Source organism: Eleutherodactylus coqui, chromosome 1 (assembly GCF_035609145.1).
Source record: "Eleutherodactylus coqui strain aEleCoq1 chromosome 1, aEleCoq1.hap1, whole genome shotgun sequence".
Classification (NCBI taxonomy): domain Eukaryota; kingdom Metazoa; phylum Chordata; class Amphibia; order Anura; family Eleutherodactylidae; genus Eleutherodactylus; species Eleutherodactylus coqui.
The window spans coordinates 58,062,354-58,090,220 of record NC_089837.1 but is presented as its reverse complement, the minus strand read 5'-3'; the positions used below and the strand labels follow the sequence as shown (position 1 = coordinate 58,090,220).

The following is a 27,867-nucleotide window of genomic DNA, read 5'->3' as shown; positions in this document are numbered from 1 at the left end:
TGCCAGAGCTGATAAACCTTCTGTGTTTACTGTACAATAACCTACAGGAGATAGCAATCCAGAATAATAATTTTCTTAGTGTGCCCCCCAGCTAACCAGCCAAACCCCATATAAGTAACAGCCCTTGTTTGGCCATCATATCCTTTGCAACCTAGTTTTCAGGCTCCTGCCTCTTATGACCATAACCCAGCTGCCATGTTTGATCCATAGACCATTCATAATCCATCCACTTTTAACACATATGTTTTAAAAGCAAAATAATTGTACCGTTATGTTCTTAGTGAAGGGCATTCATATCTACAGTGTTAAAAAAAAAGTAGTAATCCAAAGTTCTTGATTCTAACAGTTTACCTTTTGCTGGAAGACACACATTTAAAGTTAACGTGTGCATTTTTAAAGATTGTTTCTATATTTTTTTTGTTAGTGTGTTTTTAAGTACTGTTCAATGTTTTTATTGTTTATATGCAGACCCCTTTAACATTTCTTTAGCAGCAGCATAGGCAGACCCCTGTAACAAGTATAGACCGACCCCAGTACTATTTTTATAGGTGCAGTATATGCAGACCCCATTACCATTTCTGTAGAAGTATAGGCATACCCCAGTAACATCCTTGTGGCAGCAGTACAGGCAGACCCCTGTAACATTTACATGGCAGCAGTATAGGCAGACCCCAGTAACATTTACGTAGCAGAAGTTTAGGTGGACCCCTGTAACATTCTTGTAGCAGCAGTATTGGCAGACCCCAGTAACATATACGTAGCAGAAGTATAGGCAGACCCCAGTAACACTTACGTGGCGGCAGCAGCATAGGCAGACCCCCGTAATTTTCTTGTAGCAGAAGTATAGGCAGGCAGACCCCAGTAAAATTTCTGTAGTAATAGTATTGGCCAACCTCTGAAACATTGGGGTACTTGAGCATAGGCAAAGGCCGGAAAAATTAGTTGGATAAGAGTGTAGGTGTGCGCCCAAAAAATAAGTGTACCAAGAGTACAAGTTTACCTCTGCAAAATGTATCAACTGAGAAGGCAGGTGAAACCCATAAATATTTTTTGAAAGATATAGCTCACTGTTGCTTAATTTGTAACAGAGCCTGGAGGCAGCCCTCTTGGGGAGGGAAATCGGTTCATGTTAAAGTATCAATACTTTTGAAACTTTGAAAAATTGTAAAAACATTGGTAGATGTAGATGAGCCTTTTGGGCCACAGAAAAACTGGCCGTTCAGCGCGATGACATGTTATTTCTGGAGGAGTAGCAGGAGGATAACTAATGTCAGAGACAGATTGACAAAGCAAAATGCCCTGTTTTCCCGGTGATACAACAATGACATTGCGACTCAACGAGTCTTTGTCAAGTAGTTGACAAAGACTCGTTGAATCGAAACGTCATTGTATTTTTTGGGTGGAATAAAGAACTACTTATTTTGCTCCGCAACTGCTGCCTTCACCATCTTTCATTGAAGTATCTACACCATTGCTCTGAATTGGATCCAAACCGCAGGGGGCGTTGCAGGACTTCTGTTCAACCTTATGTGGATATAAAAAGTGCTGCTGACACACCAATTGTGTTTGCTGTGTCCTGAGAGGGGGAGGGGGGGTTGGATCTGAGTGATCTGAGTGGCAGGTTGGGGCACAGGGGGAGTGGCAGTGGTGCGACCCAGAGGCGGTGAATGGCCTTCGTCCCACCTTGTGGGGTGCTTGGCCATCATATGCTGGTGATGGAGAGGCTGGTAGTGGTGGCTCCCCGGCTGATCTTGTTGCGACACAGGTTGCACACCACTGTTCGTCGGTAGTTAGCGCTCACTGAAAAACAGCCACACCTTTAAACACCTAGGCCTCTGCATGGTGGCTTTGCGCAAGGGGTTGCTTTGGGAAACAGTTGGTGGATTCTTTGCTCTGGCCCCGCCTCTACCCCTGGCCACCCCACTGTCTCTTCCAACCCGTCCTGCTGCTGCACTTGCCTCCCCCTCTGAAGACCTGTCCTCAGTTGGCTTAGCAAACCAGGTGGGGTCAGCCACCTTATCATCCAATGGCTCTTCCTCCAAATTCTCTGCGCTCCTCCCTCGGTCTTACTGCCCTTACTACTACCACCTCAGATAGACAACTGTCTCATCGTCCTCCACCCACTGAAAGCTCGAGAAAGTTGCCGTATGTCCCCAGCCTCATCACCCGGACCCCAGAACCTTTCCAACGGTTGGGCATCAGTCACGACAAACTCCTCCGGTGGGAGAGGAACCATTGCTGCCCAATCTGAGCAGGGGCCCCGAGAACAGTTCCTGGGAGTCTGCCCGCTCCTCAGAATGTCTCATTTTCATGGAGTGAGGAGGCTAGGAGGAAGGAGGAGCAGCAGCCAGAGGATTCTGAGTTGCAGCAGTGGACGGCGCAGAACTGTGGGTGGACGATAGGTTGCTGGAAGCACTTTCTGCCATCCACGACAGGACCTGCTCACACTGCTCATTTTCTAATAAAGGTCTACCGCGTGGACCCATAAATTGTGAGATGAATGTGGGGGACGCCAGAAACGTGCCTCTCTCCTAATCCCGCAGCAGTCGGCTGGGATTCACCTAGACCAGGAACTCAGCCTGTGCCCACACCCTCACTTGGAACTCCACGTCCTCGCTTTCGACCTCTACCCCTTAGCATGGTGGATAGAGCAGACACAGACCGCTGTAAATAATTACAGAATTATGCACGTACACTTTCACGCTGAGAGCGGAATTGTAATGCTAACTCCAGGCAGAAAAAAAATATATAGGAAGGCCGCAAACAGGCCTAGCAGTGCAATATTGATGCACCAAAACGCCCACCAGGCACCCAGTAAAATGCAAATGGTCAGAGGCAGCCCAACGAAGGAGCTTTTTGTTTTTTGGAAAAAGAGACAGGCTATATAGTGTGTGTATCACTTTCCCTCTATAAGTGGCTGTGTTGGCCGTACGCTGAGCGTCAAATTCACTACAGACAGACTGTTGTAAATACTCATGGAATGGTTTGCGTACACTTTGTCACTGAAAGCGGTATTGTAAAGCAAACTGCAGGCAGAAAAAATAATTAGGAAGGCCGCAAACAAGCCTAGCTGTGCAATAGCGATGGACTAAAACTCCCATCAGACACCCTGTAAAATTTAAAAGGTGAAAGGTAGGCCAACGAAGGGACTTTTGGTATTTTTTAAGAGAATATAGGCTGTATACTGTGTATCACTTTCCCTCTATAAGTGGCTGCATAGGCTGTACGCTGTGCGTCTGAAATTCACTGCGGACACAGACCGGTGTAAATAATTATGGAATTGTTTGCATATACTTTGTCGCTGAGAGCGGTATTGTAAGGCAAACTCGAGGCCAAAAAAAAAAATTATACGGAAGGCTGCAAACAGGCCTAGCTGTGCTATAGTGATTGACTACAACTCCTACCAGACAACCTGTAAAATGCAGATGTCAGAGGTAGCCCTAAGAAGGACCGTTGGGGCTTTTGTAGACAGGATTCTACACTACCGCTGTACCTATCTCAGCAGCACTTTTCCTATACTCTGTATAATTGACTGCAGACTGTAATAGCCTGCATAGCCCGAGATGAAGAAAAAAAATTTGTGGTGCAAAACTGCTCCCAGCAGCCACAACAGTAATGCACACGGTCAGATGTGGCCCTAAGAAGGACTGTTGGGGTTCTTGTAGACTGGATCTACACTAACACTTTCCCTATAGTAGCAGCAGCATCCCTGAGGCTAGCTGTGGGCGGGACCGCTTTAAGTACTCCGCAGTCACTTTATCTCACCAGCCACTCACTTCAGGGGCACATCACAGGAGGAACTAGTAATGCCTTCCCTGCATGTCTATTGGCTAAAAAAAATGGCACTAGACATGCAGGGAAGGAAATGGAATTGACTCAAGTACTGCTTGGTGCTCGTCTTGAGTAACGAGCATCTCGAACACCCTAATGCTCGAACGAGTGTGCCCGCTCATCTCTAGTGGTCTTCTGTAGGACTGAAGAGTCTTGACAGCCTAGCAGATACATCTTTGATTTGTGCACCTGGAAGACAGCACACCTCTCGTGAGGTGTCAGGTTTGCAGACAGCAGCTTCTGTTCATCTCTCTGGAGCAGGGGCGTAACTATAGAGGATGCAGGGGATGCGGTTGCACCTGAGCCCAGGAGCTTTAGGGGCCCATAAGACCTCCCCTCTCCATATAGGGAGGCCAGTACTATGAATAAAGCATTATAGTTGAGGGCCCTGTTACAGATTTTGTATCAGGGCCCAGAAGCTTCAAGTTACACCTCTGCTCTGGAGGACCCATCCTTTTCTGCAAATTGGGTTTCTGTAAAATGCTTATGCCCTGTATAATGCTACATTTTTCTCCCAAGAAGATTCAGATGGTAAAGCAAACATTTCAGTCTTTCTCCATGGAAATGTTTTTAACATTAGAAAGTCCCATTGACATTCATATAAAAAAAAAAAAACAAGTATGGGAGCCCTTAGTCTGATCAAACACCTGAGAGAAAAAAAAACTGAAGAGTGATTTATGTGAACATGGGATCCAAAGGGGCTATTTAGCAAGATTTGCTTACTTGTTGCAATCACATGGTTTTTCACTGGCCTAAAAGAGCAACTGTTGGGCATTTAAACATATGGTCATTTGTCTTTTATTCATTGCTCCTTTGGTTTATTTATAGGGCTGGTAAGTTGCTATTGTAACTTGTACTTATATCAACCATACATACTCCTGTCCCATATTTCTCAGTGTCTACTGCTGTGATAAAACAGAAACTGGATCCATGTGTTTAGAATGAAATCTGTTTGAGCATGAACACTTTTATTCTGTTTTTATGGCCATAATCTGAGTTAACATATCTTGTGGATCTACATCAGTCTGAAATAGAATGATTAACATGAAATACACAAGGTAAAGTTACTTGCTTTGTCCATCAGCTAAGAATTGTTGGTCTCATTCTTGTTCCTTTCCACATGCAGTGTCTTTTTCCCTGGGAATATCAAAGGTATTTCAATAGACATTTATGGCATATCCACAGAATGTGGGACCACGCTGATCATGAAGGCTCCTACAAATCTGTAGTGTCTGAATGGGTCTTTAAATTGGCCTTGCAAGCTTCTTCCTTTTAAGTGTGATTTTTTTTTTTCTGCTTTTGGATTCCTTGTCCAAATAAGCCGACACATTTTGTATTTGGGTGAAAGGAGAGTGATGGAGCTACTCTGTGGGTGGATGTATAAAGCTTGTTGATGAATAGTGGTACAACTCTACATAGGAGGTGCTACCAGCCAGATGTGTAGCGGTGTAAGACAGGTCAAGGAGTACACAGTGAGAAGAATGGCTCAAGGCGCAACAACGGCAAAAATGGTTATTATGGTAAGATAGATATGAGGAGTAAAACCAGCTGATAAAACACATTGAGGAAAAACCTCTTCAGTAATTGTTGGGGCATGACATGCTACAGTGCATAGAAAAAAATGTCTAAGTTTAAAAGTATTGAGAATAGAATAGAAGTTGAGTCAGAAAAAAATAAAATTAAGAGATAGTCGTAGTAGTAAGAGTAATCACATACAATCACAAATAATCATAGCAGTAATAGTAATGCTAACAATAAATTTATAAGAGTATATTGCTCCATCACACAAGTATCAAGGTCTGCATGGAGAAGTATAATAAAGGTGTGACAAAGTCAATTAATATGAGTGACTCAACTGAAGAGGCCAAACAGAACACCACTACAAAATAAAGATTGAAACAAGATAAAGTTGATGCAATAAAATATGACTATCATCCAGCTGAATAGTAGCACTGTAGCATATAAATCATAACCCAGGGATATAACCTATTGAAACACCTAATGAATACCATTAATAGGGACGGGGAAACACTTATGGGTGGAGAGGACTTAAAGGGGTTATCCTGCAATATAAAGTAAACCTAAACCCTTCTGTATGGCCAATTAAATGCACTTTGTAATATACATCGTGCATGAAATATTGGCCATACAGAAGTTATATACTTACCCCCCGCTGTGTCGGCATCGACCAAAGCCTTCTCCTTGCTTCATTAGACGCGCTTGCGCAGTCTGGCTTGTCTGTCCCGTAGCAGGGGCCGCTCCAGCAGGCTCACGCCGCACAGCTGGTCTGCACATGCACGATGTATATTACAAAGTGCATTTAATTGGCCATACAGAAGGCTTTAGATTTACTTTATTTTGCAGGACAACCCCTTTAACTCACCTGGATTACTATAGTGAGCATTTAGGTTGCCATGCCAGCATAGCATAGCGAGTAGAAATAGGATTGATAGGTGAGAATTGAATAATGCTGAATATAAAGGAGTAATAGACATAAGTAATGTGTTTTTATATGACAGCAGATTCTGAAAAGAGAGGCACTCACCAATAAGGAAACCCCAGCCTGCACATGTGGCTCCTTGTGCTAGAAGCATTAGTATGAGAGGTGCCTGCTCTCTGAATCTTTAAATACCATCAGTTTGGGGGTGTGGTTATCTGAGTGACAGCATTTTCCTCCAATGAGGGAACAGAAGGGAAGTAAAGGCATGGAGGGGAGAAAACTGTCAGGCTATTTGTGTGAGAGCAAAGGGAAAACCCCGATTGATGTCAGTCCCTGCTGCTTCTGGCTTAGGGTGCATTCACATGAACGTATATCGGCTCGGTTTTCACACTGAGCCGATATACGTCGTGCTCGTGTGCAGGGGGGTGAGGCTGGAAGAGCCCAGGAGCAGGAACTGAGCTCCCGCCCCCTCTCTGCCTCCTCTCCGCCCCTCTGCACTATTTGCAATGGGGAGAGGCGGGATGGGGGCGGGGCTACTTCTCAGACCTTATCCCCGCCCCCGCCCCACCTCCTTTCATTGCAAATAGGGCAGAGGGGCAGAGAGAAGGCAGAGAGGGGGCGAGGATGGAAGAGCCAGGAGCAGGAACTGAGCTCCCGCCCCCTCTCTGCCTCCTCTCCGCCCCTCTGCACTATTTTCAATGAGGAAAGGTGGGATGGGGCGGGGCTAATTTGCGTAATTTAGTCCCGCCCTCTTTCAGTGCAAATAGTGCAGAGGGGCGGAGAGGGGGTGGAGAGGAGGCAGAGAGGGGCGGGAGCCCAGTTTCTGCTCCTGGCTCTTCCATCCCCCCCCCCTCTGTAGATGAGGACACCGTATATCGGCTCGGCGTGAAAACCCAGCCGATATACATTCGTCTGAATCTAGCCTTATCTATATAAATGAATAAGGGGGAATGGATTTATTTTTTTTTACTTTCTGTTCCCTCATTGGAGGGAAATGCTGTCACTCACATGCCCCGCCCCTCCACTCCCCCTAATCTGAAGCTATTTAAAGACTCAGAGAGCAGTCACCTCCTCATATCTACACTTCAGACACCAGGAGCTACATGTACAGCCTGGGGCTCTTGGTGAGTGGCTCTCCTACTCACTCTCTCCACCCATTATAAATATTTCCCAGTCCCCATTTATGGTATTCATTAAGTGTTTTGATATATATTAATTTAGGCCTTTTCAGTTATTGACATTACCCTATGAGTCCCACTTGTATTTATTGACTTTGTGACACACTTTTTACTGTACTTCTACAGACATTGTTTCATCAGATGAGTAACTATGTACCATCTTAATGAAGTTATTATTAACTATTACTTTTGCTGATGTACCGTATATACCGGCGTATAAGGCGACGGGGCGTATAAGACGACCCCCCAACTGTCACCTTATACGCCGGTATACAGTGGAGAAAAAAAAAAAAATTCATTACTCACCTGCCCCGGTGTTCTGTCGCGCTCCGGCAGGATGTCGCTCGCTCCGGCAGGCTGTCGCTCGCTCCTCGTCCCCGGCGCAGCATAGCTTTCTGAATGCGGGGCTTGAAATCCCCGCTTCCAGAAAGCTAATACACACGCCGGCAGCCATGACAGCATTGAATGGCTGTGATTGGCTGAAGGCGCACGTGTTAGCAATCACACTATTCAATGATGTCATTGAATAGTGTGATTGGCTGAAGCCACGTGCGCTTTAGCCAATCACAGCCATTCAATGATGTCATGGCTGCCGGCGTGTGTATTAGCTTTCTGGAAGCGGGGATTTCAAGCCCCGCATTCAGAAAGCTATGCTGCGCCGGGGACGAGGAGCGAGCGACAGCCTGCCGGAGCGAGCGACATCCTGCCGGAGCGCGACAGAACGCCGGGGCAGGTGAGTAATGAATTTTTTTTTTTTACACTTTTTTTTTTTTTAATTACCGGCGTATAAGACGACCCCCGACTGCAGAGCAGATTTTTCGGGGTTCAAAAGTCGTCTTATACGCCGGTATATACGGTATATATTTTTTTGTGATTGTATGACTATTAATCTCCTGTCTTTTGTCTTCTCCCTACCTTTCTTCTGGTTTTCTACTTCTGTTCTAGTTTATCCATATTTTTAAACTTCTACATCTTTCTATGCACTGTAGCTTGTCATGCATCACTGATCACTGAAGAGCTTTTTCCTCAATGCGTGTTATCTGCTGGTTTTACTCCAATAATAATAATACTCTTTTTCTTACTATCACCATTTTTTAGAGTTGTGCTTTGAGCCACTTTTCTCACTCCCTCTGTGTACATTGTGTATTTTGTTCCAATTATTATAAGCACTTTTTGCAGATGAGGGATTTCTTTTAAATTACTGAAACGGGCTTCCTCTATTTAATAAACTAGAGAATGAAAAAGATGGAAATCTGTACAATCCTGAGCTGTAGCACTCTGGGAAGGTACAGAAGAAAACCCTCAGTGTCTGTTTACTTGAAAAAGACCTAAATGGGCCCTTAGTCTTACTATACACAGGACAAACTGCCGGGCAAATGATGCCCAACAGCGTGTCCAGTGATGCTCGCTCCTGTGCTCTTACACAAGAGCAAGTATCGTTGGCTTCGCTCAGAGTAGAAATGGGACTAGTAGGTGAAGAACACTCTCCGGCCAGCATGGAGGTGGAGCTGGCTGGGGTGTGTTCTCACTTACCTGCCTCGATTCACAGTAAGCAGTCATTCAGTCTCTACATGCAGCTACACATGCCGACTATTCAAACTCCACGAGGAGCTCAGGGCTTTGAACAACTTCTAACTAGAATTGTCCCATATAAAAAAGCCTTTAAGTGACACTTAAAGTATACTAATGTTGAGATCCCACCGATTGGTCATAGGCAATATTTGTAAATATTCTAATCTCTGGCCAATAAGTGAAGATCCTGAACAGAGGCCCCCTGCCATATTCCCAGTGGACAGAAGTTGCTAATTATGCTGCACACCATAATTTGCTTCTTTTGACTTTTTTTATACCACCTTCACCATTTTTGTAGAAGGACAGGCTAGACAAATAGGGGCCACGGCTTCTGATGTCCCATCAGATTTACTATACTTCTACAGAGCTCTCAGGGTGAAATGCCATAGTCTTACTGTGGTGTATTAGGCCCATACGAATAATTTTAGCCTGTGGCTTTGGTTTCACCATCTATTGGTATAATGGTTCATGATTTTTTGTGCAATGTTAATTTCTCTAGCATTAAAAACCTATTACAGAAGTGATACCTTTCTTGGCTAAGCAGAAAAAAATGGCAAATGTTTCTGCTTTAATAGCCTGTGGGATGTTTATTTCTGTTCTATGGCCTTATAAGCAGAGCCTAGATTTCCCAAATGTGGGTGTTAAATAAAAAATGCAGAAATATTAAGTAGCTTTTTATAAAGGCCTGTCTACCAGAATTCTGGTGTCTAAAATTTGTGCTTTTGGTCTATATACTAAACCTGTGATTTTCAAAAAGTGGGTGGGGTCCAGCCACCTGTGGCCTCTTATTATGACTATTCTATATTGAAATACTTAAACAATTTTGGACTAGAGAATGGGATGCATCCTGCAGTGGTGTACAAGGAGGTGTAAGTGAATATGATCTCTTTGTAACTTGACAAGTAGGTGGACACCATTCATGGATGAAAGCTTCAAACTTTGTTCAGTCCTTCATCGGTTTTAGGCTGCATTCAGACGAATGTATATCGGCTCTGTTTTCACGCCAAGCCGATATACGTTGTCCTCGTGTGCATGGGGGAGGGGGGAGGATGGAAGAGCCAGGAGCCGGAACTGAGCTCCTGCCCCCTCTCCGCCTCTCTCCACTATTTGCAATGGGGAGAGGCGGGCCGGGGGCGGGGCTAAGTTCCGAGAATTAGCCCCGGCCCGCCTCTCCCCATTGCAAATAGTGCAGAGGGGTGGAGAGGAGACAGAGAGGGCCTCTCCCCATTGCAAATAGTGCAGAGGGGCGGAGAGGAGGCAGAGAGGGGGCGGGAGCTCAGTTTCTGCTCCTGGCTCTTCCATCCCCCCCCCCCCTGCACACAAGGACAACGTATATCGGCTCGGCGTGAAAACCGAGCCGATATACGTTGGTCTGAATGCAGCCTTAAGGCAACAATGTTACCTGGTCTGATATAAAAGCATACAGCTAAAATGAAAAAAAACCCTCTAAACATAATGTAAGAATTGACTTAGAAATTGAATAATTGCAAGAGGTCTAACTGTATTTATGGTGACCGTCTCACCGAAGGGAACCACTGATTATTAAAATATAACTTTTAGTCAAATTAAATAACACGTGTGTGATCAGACTCGTGGATTGTGTGCCTCTTCTTTACTAGGATAACACCGATATATTGATATTTTGTCGTAATGTTTTGTTTTTATGTTTATGTCCTCATATTTATTGCTGACTGTGAATTAGAACATAAAGATGCCGCACAGCAAACGTTACTGTGTGGGAAAGAAAGATTCCTTTATTATTTCCTATTTATTATTCTGCTTCGCAAACATACGGCTCCGTTCACCTTATTAGATTTATTTAGTGAGCAAACATTTTCAGTTGTCAATTGTTATATATATTTGCCCCACCAGTGGTTTGGTCACGTCCCAAGGACTGTGACGTTGTATTGACCAGTCACCTATGTCCTATTAACACACTGATGTCAAATTTCTTAGTCAGTCTCTGGTATTTTAATGGGACGTTCACAAAACTATATATATCAGTGTCCAGCGCTGTAATTTCAACTAATGGCGCTGTATTAAACGGCTGTGTGTGTTTATTTATTTTATTTATTTATTTATTAGCGTTTAGGATCGGTAGCAACCTGGGCATAAGCAGTCAGAGACAGTGACACATAGGATAAAGTCTTTAGTCCAGGCTTTGCCTGGGTTTATTTCCAAGCAAACAAAAGCAAAATACAGGCCTTAACATCAGGCAACCATAACATAAATCCTGCTCGTCTGAGCACTTACTATACATGTAGCGTCCCTGTCTACACACTGGTAACCAAATAGCTCCTGCACACAGCCAGCCAGGACTCTCAGACCTGCAAAGGTCTCAGCTCCCCCTCTGGCCCTGTAGGCCCAGGCTTTATATGGCCTGGTACCAGCCCCACCTGGTACGTGGGAGTGACCATCCCACCCTTCACTTTCGTCACTCCAGGAAAAGCCGGCCCAGATTATGTGGCTTGGAGCCACTTACATACTACAACATGTTAGTGGCTTAATGCTACTAACACAATACTGCCGGCTTCCTCCACCGAGCCCAGGCTGCTCGGTGGCACGCATCTGCCCAAGCGCTCCCCAAAGCAGCATAGGAGAGCATGCTAGGCGAGATATACCTTCCCTCCAGCACCTTGCCGGTCACCGTCTCACTATATATATTAGCCATACTGTTTACTTGTGTATGGCTTATATGAGGCTGTCATGGATCCACATATAGTTGACAATGTGGAAACTATCAGCCCTTTATTTGCATATTTGTATTCAGCATATTAAGTTATGGGGACTCGGTGTTAGTCTGATGGACTTAAATTTTATCACCCATCAAGTCTCTCTTTAACCCCCCTTTTCTAGCAGTCCTATTCAACATCTAAAGTTCTAGGGACTGAATATTAATCTGATGGATTTGGATTTTATCACCCATCAAAGCTCTTTGTCCCCATCTAATTACTATAGAACACCATCAACGTGTTTCTACAGCTAGCATCGGTGTAGCTGCGTCATCAGGATGGTATAAATCAATATAGATGTGAACAGCCTGACCGGCTGTGAATGAATGAGCATAGATGATGTATTTATGGTGAAGAGCTTGGGGTCCCTTCCATGGAAGGTTAAAAGGGAAGAATGTATTCTTGCTATCTGATATTTGCTAATATATATTCAAGCACTCATTCAGTCACACTCATTGACTTATACAGTGAATTGGAAAGGCTGAACGATTCTAGTTTGAACGAGCCAACAATGTATCTGCCTTGTCCATATGGACTGCATGAGTGAACGATGTACCGATGACATCACTTGCTCGTTCAACTGATCAGTTTGTCTTAAAGGACCCTTTGTCTTGACGTGAAGAGTTAGGACCCATTCTTGAGCAGGACACACACATCAATATTGGTTTATGAATGCCTAGTTCTGTGTATTTTTCATATTCCCTTTTTTGGAAAGTAAAATATAATTTAATTCTATAGTGTTTTTTTTTTTTAAATAGAATGTGGTCCACTTTTTGGAGGTGAAACAGTCTAGAAGTCTTTACCAGTAGACACATTTCTGGAATGCTTCATTGTTGTGCATGGCTTTGGCCATGGAAGATGCCCTCCTGTGTAGAGAAGCACACCAAGGGCCGATATGTCAACACTGGGGTCCAAGATTATGCCTTCCCTAGGTTTTAATTCAGAGCTCTGGAGCCACATAAGGTATATTAGGTACAATGGATGGAACCAGACTGTCAACAACCTGAGTCAGACTAAAGTCACTCATTTTTGATCTGGTGTCCTTCATTGTTCATTAGTAAGACCCTACAGTGCATGTACTCCAGAGCTCTGATCAACTGCAATGCATAATGCTTCTCCATCGCTTCTGGGATTCTGACCTACAAAAGTAAGAAAAAGCATTTGAGGCCCTACAGTCCCATCCGCATGTCTCCTTCTATAGTCTTACTTCAGCATTATGTCATCCAACGGCGCTGCTGAGCAGTGTCATACGTCAGACACTGCATCATACAACAGTGTCATACATCAGACGTAGAACGCAGAATCTGTATATGCTGCCACAAGTTTTTTTTGTTTTTTCTTGCTACTCGGTCTTGGGAACAATAATTTGGGTTGCCTCTTGTGTGGCTTTGCATTTTCCAGCTTTTGCCTTTCATTGGATTTAAGTGAGTGCTGCTGACAACTCTTGCTTTATCTTTTCTATGATGGGGAAGTTCATGGATACAAAGTCCCCCCCCCCCCCCCCCCCCCTCCCCCAGAGGTGGCAATTCTACTGCTGGGGATAGAGGGTAGCCAAAATTAGAACGTTAATGGCACATATACTCCTGTCAGTTAAATTGCTCATAACTAGAAGCTGGATGAGGCTGCTTCTATCACTGGCATTACCCAGATGGTCTAAAATCACTGAAGATTCCTTCTTATAGGAACAATAATATAAATGGTTTCCGGGGGATGTGGGAACAATAGATAAACCACAATAAGAAGGGGAAATAATAAGATGAGTGGGTGAGGCTTTAATCCTGCGGATCAGCTACAATATGACTATTAATCTTTTGCTATCAAATAATTATGGAGACTGGATCTAATTTCCTTCACCTTTTTCCCCTCCATTTATATTCACTTTTAGTAGTTATAGATATAATGGGCCAAACAGGGCTATTTACCACTTATGGAAAAATGAAGTTTTTTGACTTGTAACATGTAACAGTTACATACATGATTGATTAATTTTGTGTAATCTCTATCTCAATAAAAAAAATCTATGAAGTTAGAAACTATTAGATATGTGCTATACCTGAAAGTCTATTGTGTCAGCTCCGCAGTATTTTAGCAAAGCTAGCAAATTTAGCACATCTAAACTTCTGTAGAAATGTTGTCACGGCTTGTTGGTCGTGGCATGGTGGCGTTTACACAGGCTATGACTGCTTGCCTGGTTAAGCAGGTCTAGGGTTAATGCATAATGTGCAGTATCTGCTATTGCTGTCTGCCTTGCTGCATGACTGCATGTTTGATTAGCCATGCCTGAGAGTAAGGTGAAGGTGTGGTTCTCTACTCAGGTATGAAGCAGCTATTCATTCTCTGCCCTCCTGGTGATCAGTGCTGCTTATTTTTGTACACAGTGAATACGTGGAGTTGGAGCCTTACTGTGCCGGGTGTTCTGGTTTCGCAGATAATTAGCTGCTGGGTCACTACCAGTTATTAGTTGTTTTTCTTTTCTGTTACTTTGCGTGTCGGTGCCTCTCTCCAGGGGTTCTTATAGGGACATTCGGGCCCCAGAAAGAAGACCGCTGGGCCGCCTTTTATAGAGGCGATGTCCCCGCTTTAGGTAGGGCCCTTTCACCTTTCACCTTTCCAGCCAGTTAGGGCTAGGCTTCCTTCCTCCCCTGGAGTGGCTGCCACCGTCCTGCATTAGTGTGTTAATGGATTTCTCTACCATTTGTACATTCCTGGTCACCGTGTGGTGAACTTTGGAGCCACATGGTCTTTACTATTGTAGTCAACACCCCACGTACGTGCTGAGCATGTGCTCAGGCTCTGCACAGATGTGACAAATGGGTAACACTGTGCACATTCTTTCAGAATGAGGAGTTATCAAAAGTAAATTTTTAACATGGCTAAATATTCAAAACCATTTATTACTTGACAATGTGATATTTGATATACTTGATCCATCCTAGACTGGAGACAGGAGGGATCCTGCAGGAGCCAATTTCTAGGTTATAACAGAATGCGCAATGGCATCACTAAAGGAGGGTTAAGTGAATGATTCCTTTTGCAACTTGACAAGTAGGTGGATACACACAATTCATGGATGAAAGCTTACTAGTTTGGTCCTTTGGTTATTTTAGAGCAGCAATGTTACCTGATTTTACATAATGCAAACTGTTTAGCACAGACATTCAGTTATTACATAAAATATATATGATTAACTGTCTTGATGGTGGGCTTACCAGTTTTCATCTCACTTGACCATAGGTCCCCAGCCTAGATGCTTCAAGACTTGAAAACCACTTATGGAGAATTTGTTCACCTGCATGACAATAGCTTGAGTCTCTCATGCCATTGAAGATTTCACTTGCAATTTGACTTTTTAGAAAGGCTTTGTTGTGATTTGGACTTGATATGATTAGCTGAGGTGAAGGAGGCAATGTCTTATTGCCATTTGCTAATATATATACAAGGCATTTGGCTGCTCTAGACATATATAGACATTACACTGAGGCAGCGTAGTCTATGTAAACTTGGAGCCCTTCAAGGTATAGACTGTTAGGTCCAGGAGACCAAGACAGCATCCGGTCTCCTGATTCTGTTTCTTCCAACAGTCACAGGGTTACTGTGGCTAGTTCCTCCACCCAGCTTGTGAGGATTTGTAATCTGCTTCCTATTTAAAACCTCCAGATTTACCCATGATGCCTGCTGCTGTTTTTTGTATGATTGCATGCAAGCTGCGGGCTCACTGTTGCAGTTTTCTTGACTATTCAGTTCATTGTATATCCCAAACTAGTTTATTCCTTGCCTTAGTGTGTCCCTTGCTTCCTGTGTTTGCTGCTGGGTCTTGATGTCTGTCCATTCTCTGTATCTGTTCTCTGCCCTGCACTGTCTCTGGTTCTCATTTTATGTTCACTCCTGCATATCCGCATGGTTCGGTGCATATGACCTGGATTCCCATCGTCACCAGGTAGGTAGGGACATCTAGGAGTTAGGGTCAGGAAAGGCGGCCTGGACCTCTCCACCATCAGGAGTACCTCCAGGACAGGGACACCTAGTTCATCGGAGTTCAGGGTTAAGACCCATTCCTGTTCTTGCACCGAATTCTCGCATTTGCTCAGTCTGCACCTTGGAGTCGTCAGTCTATCCTGCTGGGTGGTTCCACTTGGCAGGGTGACAGTGGGTTCACAATTCATAGTACCATACAGATACATAATCTTTTTTTTTTTTTTTTAATTTTTTTTGAAAAACAGTGCACTGAATAGAAAATCGCACGTGCTTGACTTCTATAGGTGAAGGAGCAAGAGTCAAACACACATGTACTAGTACTCGAACTAACAACATATATAAAGCTTCATCAAATGACTTGGCACACTTTAAGAGGAATGTGCTAGGATATAAATTAAATGCTAACAGAGGCTTATTTTTACCTCTAATAGATGAACTTTTAGTCGATAGTTCATTTGTTTTATACTGATTTTGGTCTATGGTTCAATGCGTTTCCCTACTTAGTTGGTAGTTTATCACAAACCTATTGACCTGCAATGTTGAGACACTGGATCTGGAGAATGCTTAATCCCTGGTATTAGTTACAATGATGCATTCAATATCACTATGGTTTTCCACCATGGTTTAGTTCTCTTCTCCTTCAATGATTATCATTTCATTTTCATAATGACCCATTTTAATATCTTTCTCTTTAATAATCTCTACAATTTCTTCTTTTCCTCATGGAAGGTCAATCTGATTTAGGACAGCAGTTGCAAGTTTCCTGGGATCTTCAGAGAGTAGAATGTGGAAGAAATCTTGAGCATTCTGGTTTAACTTGGGCCAATTTGGAGGTGGAACAGTCTAAAAATCATTGCCAGTAGCCAGTAGAAAATCTTGTTGATTTTCCCTGATTGCGAGCTAAACTTAGTAAAATATATAAAAACAGCTTTTATTACCATCACTTTCTTTATTTACAAGAGTGCCCTTTTTGTCCTTTTTTTTCACCTGTTAATACCCTACTATACGCCGTTTTAATTAATCCCTTGGGGTATCCTTTGTCAAGGAACTGTTTTTATAATCCTGGCCTGTTTTAAAGTCCGTCAACTTAGTGCAGTTCCTCTTAATTTGTTGTAGCTGCCCATATGGCACATTCGTTCTCCAATTCTTGTGATGATGGCTCCGGTAATCAAGGTAGCTGTTAGTATCTCCTGACTTGAAATGTGTGTGGGAAATGACTGTGTCCCCCCTCACTTTCCAACTCTAGGTCTAAATAGATGGTTTTCTCAGAGCTAATCGTATGGGTAAATCTGAAGTGAAATTCGTTATCCGATAGACTGGAAATGAAGTCAATCAGATCTCCCTTATTCCCATCCCATATCAGTAATAGGTCATCAATATATCTTTTATACAATATAATTCTAGGGTCTTGGAACCTATCTTTCTCAAAGGAGCCCATCACCAGATTTGCAAAACTTGGTGCACATTTTGTGCCCATGGCTGTTCCAATACGCTGTTTATAAACAATACCATCGTACGTAAAGATATTATTACCCAATATAAAGGCAATACTTTTGAGTATGAAATGTCTTTGAGAGGGCATTAAAATGTCATCTATCAAGATTTGCTCTCTAGCTTCTATTCCAATAGTATGGCCTATATTGGAGTAAAGGGACTAGACATCCAGGGTACATCATAAATAGGGATTCGGGACACATCTTGGAAATCATTGAAGACATCCAGTGGGAATCATCCTAACATAGGAGGGAAGATTAGTGACCTAATTCTGAAGTTGTTGGTCAACGTATTCTGACAATCTGTGTAATGGCTTGCATGCCAGCCACGATGGGTCGACCGGAGGGATTATAGAAGTCTTTGTGTACTTTGGGGATGTGATAAAAGTACGGTATCCCTATGGTGGTTTCTCTAATATATTTGTACTCCGTTTTGGATAAGCTGTTTCTACTATATGCATCTTGTAGGAGGATATAGAATTCTTTAGTAATGTCTTTCGTGGGGTCCTCTTTTAATTTTTTTATAGTAGTCCTTATCTTCCAATATCCTCAAAGCCTCAGTGATATTGCTCTTAATCCATGATTATTATTGCACCCCCCCCTTGTCAGCCCCCCTAATGACAATTGACTCCCCTTGCATAAGAGTCCTAAGTGTACTTCTCTGATTTTTAGTCAAATTGTAATTGATAGATTTCTTATCTTCACACACTTTGGTAAATTCTTTCATCTAGAATAACTCTAGATACTCTCCTTTGGCCTCTATTGGATAGAACTTACTGTTTGGTCTGAGATCCGTGACTATGGGGTCCTCTTAAGTTGAATTCCCTCTCTAGAATTTCTGTTTCATCAACGTTCTTAGATCCTATATTTTTTTATTTCCTGAATATTGAAATATCTATTTGGAGTAATTTTCCTAATAAATGTATTGAGATCAATGAACAGTTCAAATAAATTGGAAGATCTAGTTGGACTGAATGAGTCCTTTGGAAAGCACTTCCATTTCCCTCCTTTTTAATAGATGTTGGGATATATTGAATATCCCATGCGTTTTTGCTGTTTCGAAGTTAATTATTTCTTCGCTTGCTGGTTCAATCCTCTTATTCTTGGAGATAAGATGTCACCCCTCCCCCACTATTTCCTCTCCTTTCTCCTAATGTCCTTATCCTCGTGACTGATGTCCTTATTGTATGGTAAAATTGGTGTATTTTGGATCGCACCACTGGAGCTGCATACATCCTTTTCTTTTGAGTAAGGTTTGGTAACATTTGTTCATGATTTTTTTTTTTTAGTATAGAAATTGTTCTTGGTTCTTTGGGAGTTAGGGGGCCGTTTCCTCCTAAAAAAGGAACCTCCACTAAGTTCCCATTCTTGTCTGTCTGTCGTTTCTCTAGATGGTTTTCTTTCTGACTCATGGTTTTGGATACGCTCAAACCTATGACATCTGGTGGAGAATCTGCCATTGGAGAACTCAAAGTGCCATTTCAACCTCCCGTGAGAGGAGTTTAGGGGTCGATAGTACTTGATCTTGAATGCTCATCCTTGATCCATTGTCATTGTGGATATTACGGGTCAGGGTATTTTCTGTCGCACTACAGGTAGTGGAATCTATCGTAAAAAGGCAACTGGCATTTTCATCTAAAAATTAGGCTATAGCTGTATTAAGATGGGCCCGAGTATTATCAAGGCTAAACCTGTTGGGCCTATTAGCCCTGAACAGGCTGGAATCGGTTTGTGTAACATTATCTGACAGCTGCTTGTTCTCTGTTCATTCTCTATCATCTTTGAAACCCCTAGCCCCTCTGTTTTGTTACTCTGATATTGATTTGGTTTATATATCCTATTCACATCTGGATCCCTATAAAAACTTCTTTCAGGTCTATGTTGCTCTTAAAGAACCTCCTATGTTGTATAGAAACCTTTTTACATCCAGAAATGAAAGATGCCCCTTTTTACAGCACTGCATAAAAAATGATCATGGAGAAAGATCTCTGAAGTAAACCCTGATGCATTTAGTAAATGATACTCACTTTTAATAACCTCACTGGGCACTGAAGTCCTCCCATTCAAATCATTTTTTTAGTTGCCTTTTTTTTTTTAAACCAATTAACCTCCGCTATGATTTTCTGTGCATTGGTAGCCATTCCATGTTTAGTCTGACTAGTGGTAGAACAGTTTTCCTGATACGCACCACACAGTTATATTTGGATTTAAAAAAAGTTAATATGAATCTTATGTTCTGCTGATAACAAAATTTGAAAAGTGATTAAGAATTTTGAATAGTTTACTAACAAAAATGTGTATTTAATAAAGTGCATTTTATTAGGGTGATTTCATGATGCAGGAAGTGGCTGTTATTCCAGAGGCTTGTACCAACTTTAATGTGCTAATTGATTTCTGCCTCAGATCCCAAGCAAAGATCGGTGTCATTAGGACAAAAAAAGCAATGTTGAGGCACTGGAGCTGGAGAGATTCCTTTGTGGTATCCATCACTGATGCAATCAATATCCCCATGGTTTTCCACCAAAATTAAATGTGTGCCTCCTTTAATGATCACTTAAACATAATGACACATTTCAACATCCTCCTCTTCAATCTATACAATTTCTTTTACCTCCCATAAAAGGTCAATATGATTCAAGACAGCAGTAAAGTGTCTGGAGATCTTTGAAGAGTAGAATGTGGACAAGTTGAGCATTCTTGTTGTATTTGGTCCAGTTGCTTTGAGGTGGAATACAGTCTAGAAATCTTTGCCAGTAGACAAATTTCTGGAATAGTTCATCATGCATGGCACTTTTCCATGGAAGATACCCAGTGAGCTGTGCAAAGAAGCACACTAAGGGCCTATATGTTAAAATGGCGATCCAAGATTTTCTCTGGGTTTCAATTCAGAGCTCTGGAGCCATGTAAGGTATAATGGGTGCCATGGACTGTATATCCCAAACCAGTTTATTCCTTGCCTTAGTGGGTCCCTGGCTTCCTGTGTGTTTACAGCTAGGTCTTGATTTTGTCTGTCCATTCTCTGTATGTGTTCTCTGCCCTGGACACTCTCTGGTTCTCATTTTATGTTCACTCCTGTATATCCATGTGGCTCAGTGCGTATGACCCTGAATTCCCATCGTCACCAGGTAGGTAGGGACATCTAGGAGTTAGGGTCAGGAAAGGCGGCCTGGACCTCTCCACCATCAGGAGTACCTCCAGGACAGGGACACCTAGTTCATCGGAGTTCAGGGTTAAGATCCATTCCCGTTCTCGCAGAGTTCTCACATTTGCTCAGTCTGCACCTTGGAGTCTGTCTATCCTGCTGGGTGGTTCCACTCGGCAGGATGACAGTGGGTCCACAATTCATAGTACCCTACAGACATATAATCAATTTTTTTTTATTTTAATTTCTTTTAAAAGCAGGGCACAGCATAGAAAGTTGCACGTGCTTGACCTCTGTAGCAGAAAGAGCAAGTGTCAAAGACTAAGACAAACACACATACTAGTACTCAGACAAACCTATATAAAGCGTTATCAAATGACATGGCACACTTTAAGAGGAATGTGCTAGCATTTAATTTATATCCAAACAGATGCTTATTTTAATTTACCTCTAATAGATGAATTTTTAGTCGATAGTTCATTTGTTTTATACTGATTTTGATCTATGGTTCAACGAGTTTCCCTACTTAGTTGTTAGTTCATCAGGAACCTATTGACCTGCAACCTAGAAGAGATTTAATAGATATTTACCCTCCTATGTAAAAACAGCCTAGTTGATGTAAAGTCTGAGTATTTAATTGACAATAGGAAGCCAGTTGATATCAGAATGAAACAGAAAAAGGTGTTTATGAGGTTCTTGTTCTGTATCTCAATTTACATGGTACAAACACAATTTTTCAGGTCTGTAGAACAGGGCTTAAATGGTTGAATACTGAATCTTCAATAAAGTGTATCATTGCTTTGATAAAGAAAAACCTATCAGATACCGAGGAAGACCTCCCAAATACAGGAACATATGCAGAAGCTTAGTTGAAAGATATTTGCTCAACCTAAGGTTTATTCCCCTATTTTATTTTTTCCCTCAAGGTCTGAAACTTTAATGGTCGAAATGATTTCCACCTTAGATTCCAAATTAAGATTGATGCCACCAGTCTTATAGAGCAATGTTGAGGCACTGGAGCTGGCGAATGATTCATCTGTGGTATTTGGTACAATAATATATTCAATATCACCATGATTTTCCCTGACAATTTAGTTCTCCTCTTCAATGATTATTTCATTTTCATAAACCTAAACCATCTAAACATCCTTTTCTTTACTCTTTACAGTTCTATTCCCCCACAGAAGGTCAGAATGACTTAGGACAGCAGTTGCAAGTTTCCTGGGATCTTCAGAGTAGAATGTGGGAAAAATGTTGAGCGTTCCAGTTGAAGTTGGGCCACTTTAGAGGTGGAACAGTCTAAAAATCTTTGCCAGTAGACAAACTTCTGGAATAGTTGATTGCTATGCTTTGTTCTTTGCCATGGAAGACACCCAGTAAAAGCTGTGTAGAGAAGCAGACCAAGGGCCCATATGTGAACACTGGGATGCATGATTATGCTTTTCCTGGTTTTCAATTCAGAGCTCTAAAGCCACCTAAGGTATAATAGGTGCCATGGATGGAACCAGATTGCCAACAACCTGAGTCAGACCAAAGTCACTCAGCTTGATGTGGTGTCATTTATTGTCCATTAGTAAGACATTGTCTGGTTTCAAATCTCTAGGCACCAGAGCCCTACTGTGCATGTACTCCAGAGCTCCGATCAACTGCAATGCACAGCGCTTCACCATCACTTCTGGGATTCCGACCTAGAAAAGTAAGACCATTAAATATTTGCTTTATTTGAATTGGAAATTCTCTACAAATTTATCAGATCTGGAACATATTAGCAAATCTTACAAATTTAGCACATCTAAAAAAAAAACATCTGCAGAAATAACTTATTCTGAAAGAATGTGCACAAGGATTGTTGTTGAAGACTTCTAATATAGCTAAATATCCAAATTACAATTATTACTAGACAACTTGATATTGAAATACATACAGCATCCTGAATTAGAGAATGAAGGGATCTTACAGGAGCCAATTCCTGTGTTAAACATAATGGTCAATGGCATCCCTAAAGGAGGGGTCAGTGCATATGATGCATTTTCGTAACTTGATAAATAGGTGGACACTTCATGGATGAAAGCTTCCAACTTTGTTTGGTCCATCAGTTTCAGGGCAACAATGCTACCTGATTAGATATAAATGCAAATTGTTAAAATGCAAAAACAAAATCTGCTATGCAGGAATTTTGAATAATCATCTTAAAGGGTTTCTCCATTTTAGACCTTTGTTAGAAGGGTTACTTGGCAGAAAGCTCATCACAAAGAATACCAATTCTTAGACCCCACTCATTGGCAATAGGCAATCTTTACTACTTTGTCAACGTTCTAATCTCTGGCTAAGATCCTGAACAGATGACGCCTATTAAATCAGAATTCAATAATGGGGTGCATAAAACCTTTAACCCATAAAACTTTTAAAGGTGGAAACGGTGCACTAATCTTGATAAATAGGCCTATATTGGTACCACCATGAAGAGCCATGTAGAATGGTGTACGTAAAAGATAAAGCAATATGGCAATGTTAAAAATGCAAGAGGAAAGTGTAATTAAAAAACAAAGAATAATATGCAAATGTAGAGAACAGTCACTGAGCAGTGAAGGGCAGGAGTAGAAGGCAATAACCAGCAGTTGACGGGGAAAAAAGCACAGAGCACACGTGAGCCACAGCCGCTCCAGATGGTAGCTGCTGAATACACAGATACTGTGGGCTGGTGGTGACATAACCTAGCCTCTCTACAGAAGCTGAAAAAGCAAAAAAAAAACACTCATATTGAGACCCAAACACTGGTCTCTTCCTCAGGGAAGCTGTGTCTTGTGTTGGGACTCTCTCATAGTCATTGCTCCCAGGGAATCCACTTTTTAGGAAAAAACTGACAGAATGCACTCCAAGTACTCTATTGCATAAGAACCATAGGAGACAAAAAGTGTTGATGCCCCATTAGATTTACAATAATTTTAGTTTTTCACAGCCATATACAGTGTCTTACTGTGGTGTATTAGGCCCATATGAATAGCTTGAGGCTTCATCCTCCAGTATACATTTTTGATTGGTAAAAAGGCTTTAGTTTTATGCAATATGTTAAATACTCTTGTATTAAAAATAAACCAATTGTAGAGATGATGCCTTTATTGGCTAATCAGAAAAGCAATGTTTGCAAACTGGTACTCCAATAGCCTAAGGTATTTTTAAGTTTTATCTGGTTGTATAAGCATAGCCAAGTTTTCCCAGATTTAGTAACATAGGATGTTGGACTGAAAGACCATGCCCATCCAGTTTAGTTTGTTTCCACCACCCCCCTTGTTGATCCAGAGGAAGGGGAAAAAACCCAGGCAGAAACCAATTTAGCCCATTGTGTGGGGGAAAAAAATCCTTCCTGACTCTATATAATAGCAGTCCGAATAAAACCTCGATCGTTTGAAAGTTCCTACTTGATTCCAAGACCCAGATCAACAACCCTGCTGGTTATTTAAGGGCTATCATACAATGTTGTAGTGCTCTAAAAACAACTAGTCCCCTCTTAAACTCTATTGATTTTGCCATCACCCCATCCTCAGGCAGAAGGTTCCAGTCTTGCTGCTTTTACAATATAGAACCCCCTACTGTGGTGGTGAAACCTTCTTTCCTCTAGACAGAGGATGCCCTATTGTTAGTCAGTCCGGAGAATAAACAGATCATGGGAGAGATCCTTGTATTGTCCCCTAAAGCGTGTATACATGGTTAATGGGCGACCAAGTAACTTGAATAAACTTTTTCCAGGGAGAATACATAATCGTTGGGAATAATTGGGCGTTACGAATTTCTTAGCAAGAAAGTTACTGCTGACTTGTCCTGCGACAAAGTGCCAGATAGTAATATTACATTTCACAGGGACCTCACATAAGCATAACTCCATGAGTGCAACATTATACATTTTTTTGAAAGACTTAGTAGTAATGGGGTGTTCCAAAATTGAATATAAATCTTGAAAAATTTTGCAGGTCATTGCTCTACCAAGTCTTGCATCGATGCATGTGTTTGGTATAGATGTTTTTGTTTTGTGGTAACTCCTATGAGATGACACACAAATATAATGCATGGTGGTCTACGAGGTTGGGATATATTTGGTCTGCCTGCTAATATCCTGTTATACTGTGTCTCTGGAGATTCCTAGAACTAGGGATATTCAAGATAAAATGGTAATTGTGGAGATCAACTATAAGCAAATTTTCAGCATGAAATGGCTGATACCAGACAAGAAAATATTGCGGAGTCTCCATCAGAACACTTGCATACAATCAGTCTCCCTCCACAGCTGATTGTGGATCCTTTCTGTTTAGCAGGGACACTAGAGTGGCGCAGACCACTAAAGGCGTGACACACTTGGGTTCTGTTATAAGGACACTCAGCATTTCTTTATTCTATAACCGCAACAAATATTTTGCTATTAAATGCCTTTTAAATGAAATTTATTTTGATATTATTTTTTAAAAATTGTTCTCTGTACCTCCTAAAGGTCTCTTCAGACTTGCGTTGGGATAGTTCTTAGCAACGATCGCTGATCACTATGCATTTTGATAGTTCCCAAAGTAAAGGATGTGCAATTCATGAATGTACCAGGTATTCAGTGTAAAAGGACCCTTAGTGCCGCTCACTCTACAACTGTGGATCATTCTGATTCCCGCTGGATTGCAGGAACCTCAACTATATAGTACTCGGTGTCATGGCATCAGTGATTCATTTGTCCAGTTTCTGTAGGCATAAAAACCTAACCGGCCTATGTAGACAGATAATTGTACATTTAGTGTGAATGGATGGAGCAGTCTCTTATTTTTATCTATAGGCACTTTCTATTTCCACCTTGGGACAGTGCAGGCAGCCCAGGTTGGGGATGTAGGGCTGCTCTTTTTGGAGTGATCGCCCCAGTTAGATTACGTCCTTCCCATTTTGGTTGTGATTTGGTATTGGTTTTAGTGTTATACATGGGATTAACTGATGTTCATTGGTCCCATGTGAACATTGCGTAGCATTAGTTCTAAGTGTAGTGCTTTAATGCTCATAGCGGTTGTAACCTCACCATTGATGGCTTCTTTATGCAGAGTTCCAGAGTCTCATTGCTCTTGCATGAAGAACCACCATCTATGTTGTATAAAAACCCTTTTATCTAAACATAAAGGATGCCCCTTTTCACAGTGCTACATAAAAAGTGCTGATGGGAGAAATCTCTATAGTAACTCCTGATAGATTTATTAAATAACGCTCACTTTGATTCCCTTTTCTGGGTACTGTAGTCCGCCCATTCAATATTTTTTTTTTTTTGTTGCCCCAGCTTGAGCTCAGCTAGGACTTTGTGCATCAGTACCTAAACCTAAAAACAATATTCCATTTTTGGACTGACATGAGGAGAACATAGTTCTACCACTAATGCACCCGAGTTATATTTGGATTATATAGATGAAATGTAAAATATGAATCTTTTTGTTCTGTTCTGCTGAATGTAAAATTTAGATAACAAATTTAATATTTTCAGATAATTTACGCAGACAAATGTTCAAAGTAGACATTTAATAAATTGCAAATTAAGGTTATTTCATTAGTAGAGATGAGCGAGCACCAAAATGCTCGGGTGCTCGTTACTCGGGACGAAATTATCGCGATGCTCGAGGGTTCGTTTCGAGTAACGAACCCCATTGAAGTCAATGGGCGACCCGAGCATTTTTGTATATCGCCGATGCTCGCTAAGGTTTTCATTTGTGAAAATCTGGGCAATTAAAGAAAGTGATGGGAACGACACAGAAACGGATAGGGCAGGCGAGGGGCTACATGTTGGGCTGCATCTCAAGTTCCCAGGTCCCACTATTAAGCCACAATAGCGGCAAGAGTGGGCCCACCCCCTCCCAACAATCTTTACTTCTGAAAAACCCTCATTAGCAATGTATACCTTAGCTAAGCACCACACTACCTCCAACAAAGCACAATCACTGCCTGCATGAGACTCCGCTGCCACTTCTCCTGGGTTACATGCTTATAGCCGGTTCCACTGAAAGCAATGGGCTGCCGGCGAGCGCGGGATGAATTGTCGGGAAGGGCTTAAATATAGAAGCCCTTCCCTGCAATTCATCCAGAAATGTGTAAAAATAAAAAAATATATACCGTATATACCGGCGTATAAGGCGACGGGGCATATAAGACGACCCCCCAACTGTCACCTTATACGCCGGGAATACAGCGGAGCAAAAAAAAAAAATCAATACTCACCTCCCCCGGCGTTCTGCGGCGCTCCTGCAGGATGTCGCTCCCTCCTGGTCCCCGGCAGAGCATTGCTTTCTGGACGCAGGGCTTGAAATCCCCGCCTCCAGAAAACACACGTGCCTTCAGCCAATCACAGCCATTCAATGATGTCATTGAATGGCTGTGATTGGCTGACAGCGTGTGTTAGCTAATCACAGTAGCTTTCTGGAGGCGGGGATTTCAAGCCATGCGTCCAGAAAGCAATGCTCTGCCAGGGACCAGGAGGGAGCGACAGCCTACAGCAGCGCCGCAGAACGCCAGGGGAGGTGAGTAATGATTTATTTATTTTTTTTTTGACACTTTCTTTTTTTTTGTATTACCAGCGTATAAGACGACCCCCGACTTCAGAGCAGATTTTTCGGGGTTCAAAAGTCGTCTTATACGCCAGTATATACGGTATATACTTACCTTGTCCCGGCAGACGGAGTTCAGCGCGGCCGGCCTACAGTGGGTGTGAAGGGGGTGTGAGTCAGACCTGCCCCTTGATTGGCTCAGCGCTGAGCCAATCAGAGGCAGGTCTGACTCACACCCCCTTCACACCCACTGCCGGCCGCCGCGGCTGAACTCCGTCTGCCGGGACAAGGTAAGTATATATTTTTTTTATTTTAACACATTTCTGGATGAATTGCAGGGAACGGCTTAAATATTTAAGCCCTTCCCGACAGTTCATCCAGCGCACGCCGGCAGCCCATTGCTTTCAGTGGAACCTGCTGTATTGCCGGCTCTATTGAATTCAATGGGCAAACATCGTTGTTCTCTGCCACAGCTGTTACAGCTGTGGCAGAGAAAAATGATTTGTCTTCTATATGTTCTCAATGGGGTGGGCGCTGCTGCCGCCGGCCCCATTGAGTGCATATAGAGAAGAGAACAGGAATCGCAGATAGGTGCGATCTGCCATTTCTGACTATGGCCTAAGAAGGACCGTTGGGGTTCTTGAAGCCTAAAATCACTCCTAACGCTCTCCCTATAGCAGCTCCGGCACCAGCAGCACTTTCCCTGATCTCTGTCAGAATGCATCTGTGGCGAGCTGCGGGCGGGCAGATTTTAATACTCGGGTGACACCTGATCTTGCCAGCCACTCACTGCAGGGGGGTGGTATAGGGCTTGAACATCGCAGGGGGAAGTTGTAATGCCTTCCCTGTCTTTCTATTGGCCAGAAAAGCGCGCTAATGTCTCAGAGATGAAAGTGAAAGTAACTCGAACATCGCGTGGTACTCGTCTCGAGTAACGAGCATCTCGAACACCC

At 42.4% G+C, this 27,867-nt stretch overlaps 1 protein-coding gene across 1 annotated transcript in view; it reads left to right on the top strand.

Moving 5' to 3' along the window:
* The window catches only part of EVA1A (eva-1 homolog A, regulator of programmed cell death), an 814,688-nt gene that overhangs the window by 306,219 nt on the left and 480,602 nt on the right, over positions 1-27,867 (top strand). The window lies entirely within an intron of this gene.